The sequence below is a fragment of the Antechinus flavipes genome, chromosome 1, assembly GCF_016432865.1.
Source record: "Antechinus flavipes isolate AdamAnt ecotype Samford, QLD, Australia chromosome 1, AdamAnt_v2, whole genome shotgun sequence".
Lineage (NCBI taxonomy): Eukaryota > Metazoa > Chordata > Mammalia > Dasyuromorphia > Dasyuridae > Antechinus > Antechinus flavipes.
This window is the reverse complement of record NC_067398.1, coordinates 489,190,987-489,198,969: the sequence shown is the minus strand read 5'-3', so window position 1 is coordinate 489,198,969 and position 7,983 is coordinate 489,190,987. Positions and strand designations below refer to the sequence as shown.

At 33.4% G+C, this 7,983-nt stretch overlaps 1 pseudogene; it reads right to left on the bottom strand.

The window, feature by feature from the left end:
- Positions 1 to 234: 234 nt before the first annotated feature.
- On the bottom strand, positions 235 to 1,303 carry LOC127546885 (G patch domain-containing protein 2-like; annotated as a pseudogene).
- Positions 1,304 to 7,983: the final 6,680 nt, after the last annotated feature.

Genomic DNA, 7,983 nt, shown 5'->3' with positions numbered 1-7,983 from the left:
GTGTAAAGGTAAAAGTCTGGAACAGAATTTTTTATGCTTCAATGGAAGTAAAAAAAAAAGCAAGGATAGTAATTCTGATATCAGATAAAGCAAAAGTAAAAATAGATTTTAATAAAAGAGGTAAAGAGGGAAATTATCTCTTGATAAAGGGTAGTAAACAATGAAATAGTAACTATATTAAATGTATATGTATTAATTCCTAGAAAAGGGCTTCTTCCTGAAGCTTAAAAAAAACTAACTGGAGTTAACCCAGCGGTTTTTCTCTGCACTATAAGTATAGACCAAGCACTCAGAATTTGGTGGTTTCTGAGCCTGAGATGATGGTGGGATTTCGTTTACTCTACTCACATGAACAAGTAAAGGTGTAATTGGGCTGGAGAGAAATATTGTGGTCATAGATTTCTGTTTTCTCTTCATGTCCCTTGAACTTGATGGTCCCAAGTGTACCTGTCTGTCTGGCAGAGGAGAATGCTGGTAAGCATCTTCAGTGGGAAGCATCACAAGAATATCTAAAGATTAGATGGGGAAAAAGGGGTTGAACTCATGTGAACAGACGGGAATGTGGGAAAAATAAGAAGTCAATGCTTTGTTATTTTCTGTCACTAATTATGTAGTCTAACCTCTCTCTGGTCTCCTTTCCAACAAGCTTCTTCATTCTTTTTTGAAGCATCAGGCAACAGTTCTAGTAATCTGATTCAAGCAAGCTTGGAATCTTCTTTGATATGGATGAGAGTACAAAAGGAATGTAAAATCTGAAAGTTTATCCAGTCCTGCATCCATTCTCTACTTCAGATCAGTGATGAGGTGCCCAACTGGGGGAGAAGATTGGAGACAATAAGTCCTGAGACACATTAACCTTCGATGAATCTATCACTCTATTCATCTTCCCCTTGATGACCTGTGAAACTGCTATCACACACACTGTTGGTTTGATATTCTGACATGTTCTCATCAGAGTTAACATGACAGCCACTGCTTCTTGGCAGATTTGAAACCTTTGCTATAATTCCACTTTGACACTTTGAGTTTTTGTTGGAGGCTAGCAACTACCTTCATCTCATGTACAAGGTACATTCTCAGCAAAGGAGCCTGATTCATGCCAGGAATGCTGTTTACTCTTTAAGATGGCATTGAGAACGATGTTCTTTGGCCACCACTGTGTCATCAGAGTCACTGAAGTTGATGACCGCAGCTCCTTCAGAGCCTCATCCAAGCTAGATTCTAACACTTCACTATAGCAGTATTTTCTTTTTGACCTGGAAACTCTGAATTTTGGGATTATAGTATTATTGGGAATATTCATTTTGAGATATATTTCAAGAAATAATTGGTAGATTATTTCAATTTCCACTTTGTCCTATAGAGCTAAAATTTCAAGGTAGTTTTCCTTGATAATTTCTTGATAATCTCTTTTTTTGGTCATGATTTTCAAGTAGTTCAATAATTGTTAAATTCTCACCTTGATCTATTTTCCAGGTTAGTTGTTTTTTCATTGACATTTTCATATTTTCTTCTTTTAACTTTATTTTTTATTTCTTCTTATTTTTCATGGAGTCATTAGTTTTTACTTGCCCAATTTTAACTTTTAAGAAATTATTTTCTTCATTAAGTTTTTGCATCTCCTTTCCCATTTGGCTAATTCTGCTTTTTAAGGAATTCTTTTCTTCAGTGAATTCTTGTGCTTCTTTTATCATCTGATCAATTCTGTTTTTTAAGATATAACTTTTTCCAGTATTTTTTATGTCTCTTTTCACAAATCTGTTATTTTTCATTATTTTCTTGCATCATTTTCATTTCTTTCCCCCAATTTTTCCTCTATTACTCATATTTTTTTTTAATGCTTCTAGGAATTTTTGGGGGGTTGGCTTTAATTAGCATTTTTCTTTGAGATTTTTTTTGGTAGGTACGTTCACATTGTTGTCTTCTTCTGATTTCATATTTTGGTTTTCCCTGCCACTGCAGTAAGTTTTAATGACCAAATTTTTTTATGTTGTTTAGTCATTTTCCCAGCCTATTTCTTAACTTTGATCTTTATATTAAAGTTGGGCTCTGTTCATGTGGTGATAGGAAAGCACTGTATCAAGTTTTAGGATTTTTAGTGCTGCTGTTTTCAGAGCTACTTCTGGGGATCTACAAATTTTTGCTGCTACTAAGATGATGTTATTTTGAGAGAGGTATGCTTTCCTCGTCTTCACACTTTATCCAGGAAGATCCCTTGAAGCCACATGTGCTAGTGCTTCTTTTTGCTTTAGAACTGTGATTAGGGATTCTGCTTTCTTATGATAGATCAACAGTGTTCCTCTGGACTCTGAACCTGAGACCCCGAAATGCATATAGGCAATAATCAGCACCACTTATACCCAGTACAGTACTCAGCTCCTGCTGCTGCCTCTGTTACCACTGCTACTATGGGCTCTGTAGACCTCCACCAGATTTTTTCCTGGTCTTATAGACTTCTTCTGTGAACTTAATAAGTTTTCATAGGGTATAAATATCTAACCCTGATTTTTTTGTTAACTCTGACATTCCAAAATTTGACTTGAGGTGTTATTTAAAAGTTGTTTAGAAGGGAATGTTGGGAGAGGTCAGCTGCTTGCTGTCCCTAATCTGCCATTATGACTCTGCCAAATAATACTTATTTTCAACCTTTAGGCACAAATGAGCATGATCCTTCTTAGATTCCTGTATGAATCAACAGTATACCACAATATTCAAAAATGTTATAGGAATTCAGGTTATATTAAAGAAGCATGGTCCTGCCATATTTTTCTAAGACCAGACATCTAGAGGTCTCTAGGACACTAGTATATGTCCAAAGAAAATAAATCAGGATGATGGTTGTATTTAGTATTTCTTTATAAGGAAAGTCCCCAGAAAATTCATGTACTGAGGGAAGTCTGTCTGATGTGGTATAATTGGAAAACTCCTTACTGAGTCCTAAAGGTTATATCACATAACAGCCAACTATCTTTTATCTCTTGGTTCATCTTGTAGCTCATTATGGTCCCAGTTCTTGCTATTGCTAATTTTTTTTGCTGCCAACTCTGATGAACTTCCACCCTAAAGCTCTTTTCCATTATTATTATTGCACATCATTTTAGTGACTCACATCTATTGATATTCATCTTTTTCTTTTGGTTCTGAACTTTATAGCTATCATTCACTGATGTTATACATTACTCCTGTATTTTGCTCTGGCTGCTGCTTTAGAGAAATATCGTTTCTCCTTTAACGGGAGACTCAGAACCATCATGCCTAGGAATAGTCAACATATTTCCAGTCAATTGTTAGGTTTACACATTTGCTTGGTTACACAAAAATACCAATTGCCTCAAAGTTCCCACAGTCCTTAAGAAGATATCAAGAACATTGGAAAAAGAAAGGCAAAAGTTAACAGCTTCCTGCTTTCCCAGCAAAGCCCTACCTCTTCCCTCCTAAAATATTATTAATACCATATTTATTAGCTAGTCATAATATTTTAAAACCAAATTTAATAATACATAATCAAATAGCCTTGTTCTTACACTTTATGATATTTGCATCTTCCTTAGTTCATTTATAATTATTACTATCTAATTTCCAACTTTGACCAAGTTAATATGATATTAAAAAGTAAATTCTTTTAAAAAATCTACAAAAAATAGACTAATAGAGTCTCTTGAGGGAATTGTTTCAAATAATGGCTACAATTTTGATTTAGAATTAGCAATTTTTCTAAGTAAATGTACTTCTAAAACACTTTGAGATGATTTTAAAATGCTTATTTTCTTAAGTAGTTTCAAGCATTCTTCTGAAAATTTAATTGTACTTCTATTTTGTTAAGCAACCCTTCCCTTACCAAACAGTGCTATGGTGAAATGTAGCTCACTTGCCATCTGAATGATTAAAAATTCACAATTTGTGGAGGCTGAATAAATGAGATTTAACTAAATTTATGATGTTTCAAATATGACTAGTGAAATATCTCATTAGAAGATAAGAAAACTTAATTAAAAGTGAGAGGAATCATGATCTATGGAAGGGTCACTGCATATGCCATCAGTAGCTCATGAGTTTAAAGTACATTTTAAATTCTTATTTGTTGAGTGACACAGGACAAATCACTCAACAATTCTTTTTCTCGGTTTCTTCATCTATAAAATTATGAGGTTGGAGTCAATGGTATCTAAGGTCTGTTCTACTTTAATTGTAGTATCAAATATTAATTACATAAAACTCGTATTAATATGTTTCTAATGTGAATACAAATAGATATAGCATTAGCAAATCCTAATGGATAATAACCATTTATGTGAAATTTTATGTAATCATTGTTATCAGGATCATGACCACCACCAATTAAATTGCAAACCACTTTAGTGTGTGCTGAATATTATAGTAAATACTTTTGAATATAATTTTAAAAATATTTAAAATTTTGATTTTTGAATTATTTTCAGGAACCTTTTAATTCAAATATTCTCAGGAAGAAAAATTTCCCAAACTTTGGGGAGTTAGAGATTTAAAAAATCTCTGTATAACTAGGACAGGGGTCTCAGGTCTTTTTAATCTTCAGCATTTCTGGCACTATTATAAAAGGATCTTACATTACTCTCTTATATGAATTATCACTTGTTACCTGGCTGCTTCTGCACATTTTTAAAAAAAAAAAGTGAGTTAATTGGTGAATTATTTGTTTATCCCATTTTGTTTCTTTAGACAAAAGCTGATTTTTTTTTTTTTTTTTTTACCATATCATGCCTCCTTGCCAAGCTTATGGTGTTTCCCAGATATCTTACCTATGTATTCTTTCTGACTATGTGGCCTGTAGTCTATTCTCATGACACAATCTGTTGTCTGATTGACTTTTGCACTCAAAGTCTCCTTCATGTTCCCTGACCTGGCTTCTGGATTTTCCCAGGAGTTTATTTTCTAAAATGCAGTGTTAACCCTTGCCCTCCCCCTCTTCCCATCCCCCCTTTTTTTTTAACCAATCCTATTTCTTTTGATCAAGATACAGAGCTTTGGTCTAGTGATGGTTTTTTAACTGACAATATTCCAGTGATAGCTATGAGGTACCTAATTTGCCTCTCTGATTGAGTGGAGAGTTCCTTTTGTATATTGCCTAAACTCTGGGGCATCTGTATTTAGGAGATTCACATCATGACCTTTACTTCTGCCTCTTTTCTTGGATTTTGCTCTTTTAAATTTTTATATAGCTTAGAAGTTCTTCTTCCTTCTTTGTGGATACTTAAAAAAATAAATTTAACTTGGAAAGTAAATATAGACAGCCTTCTACCTTCCCCATCCTGTATTTTTGTTGTTGTTGTTTAAAGCTTATTTTTATTTTATTCATAAGACACCAAGAAAATATATTCTTGCATTCTTTCTTACGTGATGTATTCTTATATTCTTTCTTAGGTGTACTCTGTCTCTGACTAGGAATCTGTCATCCCCATCTTGTAATCTAGAAATCCAGTTCCATTCTCAGACATCACTTTCTTAGTCATTTGTACATTTCCAAATTATTTTTTCTCTTCTGTCTTTCATTTCTTCAATAGGCAGTAGCAAGGTTATAAAAGACATTTTTTTTCTTGTCCAACCAGAAGAGAAAGAAAAGAAGGGCAAAGGAATGAGCATTTATTAAGTACCTACTTGGTACTTGGTACTCTGTTTTTAAATGTTTTACAATTATTATCTTAAGACTTCATTGCCAGTAAAACTTTTTAGGTTCCTTCCAGAAATATCATTTGTACCCACACCAATCATCAGAAGTTGGTAGTTATGAAATTCTCCATGCAGAAGTGGAGATGTGAATTGAATCTTAAGGAGAGCAAAGAATTCTATGAGGTGTGGTTGGAGAAGGAGTGCATCCCAGGTATGGGGAAGAGCTTTCACAAATGGAAAGAAGATGGGGTTAGATTGCTACATGTAAGGAACATCAAGAAAGTTAATTTCACTATCATAGAGAATGAGGATCAAAATAATCTGTACTATTTGGGAAAATAGATGGCGTCATATTTTGAAAAACTTTATACTTTAGAAGAGTTTATACTTTATCCTAAAGAAGATAGGGGATCATTAGAGATCATTGAATTGAGGAAAGGGTATCAGGGAGAAGCATGTAATTACAGTACACCTATACTTTTTGGAAAGTCACTTTGGTTTCTCTGATAAAGATGAATTTGAAAGAAGAGAAATTTTACTAATGGAAAGTAATTTTCTTCAAGACTCTTAGAAAAAGCTTTTGCATTAAAAAGGTTGCCTTACCCTTCTGGTCCAATATCATTGTTCCTTACCATTTACTATTTAGATTCCCTTGCTTTACATTCCAGGTAAAACAATTCAAATATATCCTATATTTGTCTGTTCTTATGCATTATCTCACATTGTTCTTTCTTCCTGAAACAATAAAATCTTAGTAATAGATTAATTATAAGTAGCAGAATAAAAAAAGTATAGACTAGAAATAGAATAGCTCAATAGAATAGTAAGTCATTTTTCCTTCTTTAACTATAGATTTAATTCTTTTTCTTCCATTTTCCAGTGTTGCTGTTCAAAGCCTTTTATTTCATATTCTCTTCTCCAGAATATCAAGTGCTCATGAGTAGGCCGAGCTAATAAAATAAAAATGACAATACTATTTAAATTAATCTACTTATTCAGTGCCATACCAATCAAACTGGCAAGAAATTACAGAGCAAGAAAAATAGCAACAAAATTCATCTGGAAGAACAAAAGGTTGAGAATTTCAAGGGAATTAATGAAAAAAAAATGTCATTGAAGGTGGCCTAGTTGTACCAGACCTAAAACTGTATTATAAAACAGTGGTCATCAAAACCATTTGGTATTGGCTAAGAAATAGAGTAGCTAATCAATGGAATAGGCTAGATTTACAGAACAAAATTGTCGATGTCTATAGTAATCTAATGCTGATAAATGCAAAGACTCCAGCTTCTAGGCTAAAAATTCACTATTTGACAAAAATTGTTAAAATTGGAAATTAGTATGGCAGAAACTAGGCCCCCACACCTAACACCCTATTCCAAGACAAAGTCAAAATGAGTTCATGATTTAGATGTAAAGGATGATAATGTAAGCAAATTAGGAGAGCAAAAGATAGTCTACCTCTCAGATCTGTGGAGAAGAAGAAATTTATAACCTAGAAGAATTAAAGAACATTATGAAATATGAAATGGATAATTTTGATTATATTAAGTTAAAAAGTTTTTGTACAAACAAAACCAATGCAGCCAAAATTAGAAGGGAAGCAGAAAATTGGGGGAAAAAATTGACATTCAAGGATTCTGATAAAGACTTCATTTCTAAAATATATGGAGAATTGACCCAAATTTATGACACTACAAGCTATTTTCTAATTGATAAATGGTCACAGGTTTTCGGATGAAGAAATAAAAACCATTTCTAGACACATGAAAAAATGCTCTAAATAGCTATTTATTAATGAAGTGCAAACTAAGACTACTCTGAGGTACCACTCTACCTCCCAGATTGGCTAAGATGACAGGAAAAGATAATGATGAATGCTGGAGAGGATGTGGGAAAACTGGGACACTGGTGGAATTGTGAACTGATTCAACTATTCTACTGGGTCTGTATCCAAAAAAGATTTTGAAGGATGTAAAGGGATCAAGATGTGCAAAAATGTTTGTAGCAACCCAAGAACTGGAAACTGAGTGGATGCCTGCTAGTTGGGGAATGACTGAATAAGTTATGACATATGGATGTTAATGGAATATTATTGTTCTGTAAGAAATGATCAAAAGGATGATTTCAGAAAAGCCTGGAGAGACACATAATTTGATGCTAAATGAAGTCAGTATAACCAAGAGAGCATTGTAGACAGCAACAAGAAGAATATGTAATGATCAATTCTGATGGACTTGGCTCTTTTAAAGAAAGAAGTGATTCAAGCCAATTCCAATGGATTTGTGATGAAGAAAGATATCTTCATCTAAAAAGAAGACTATGGGCACCGAATGT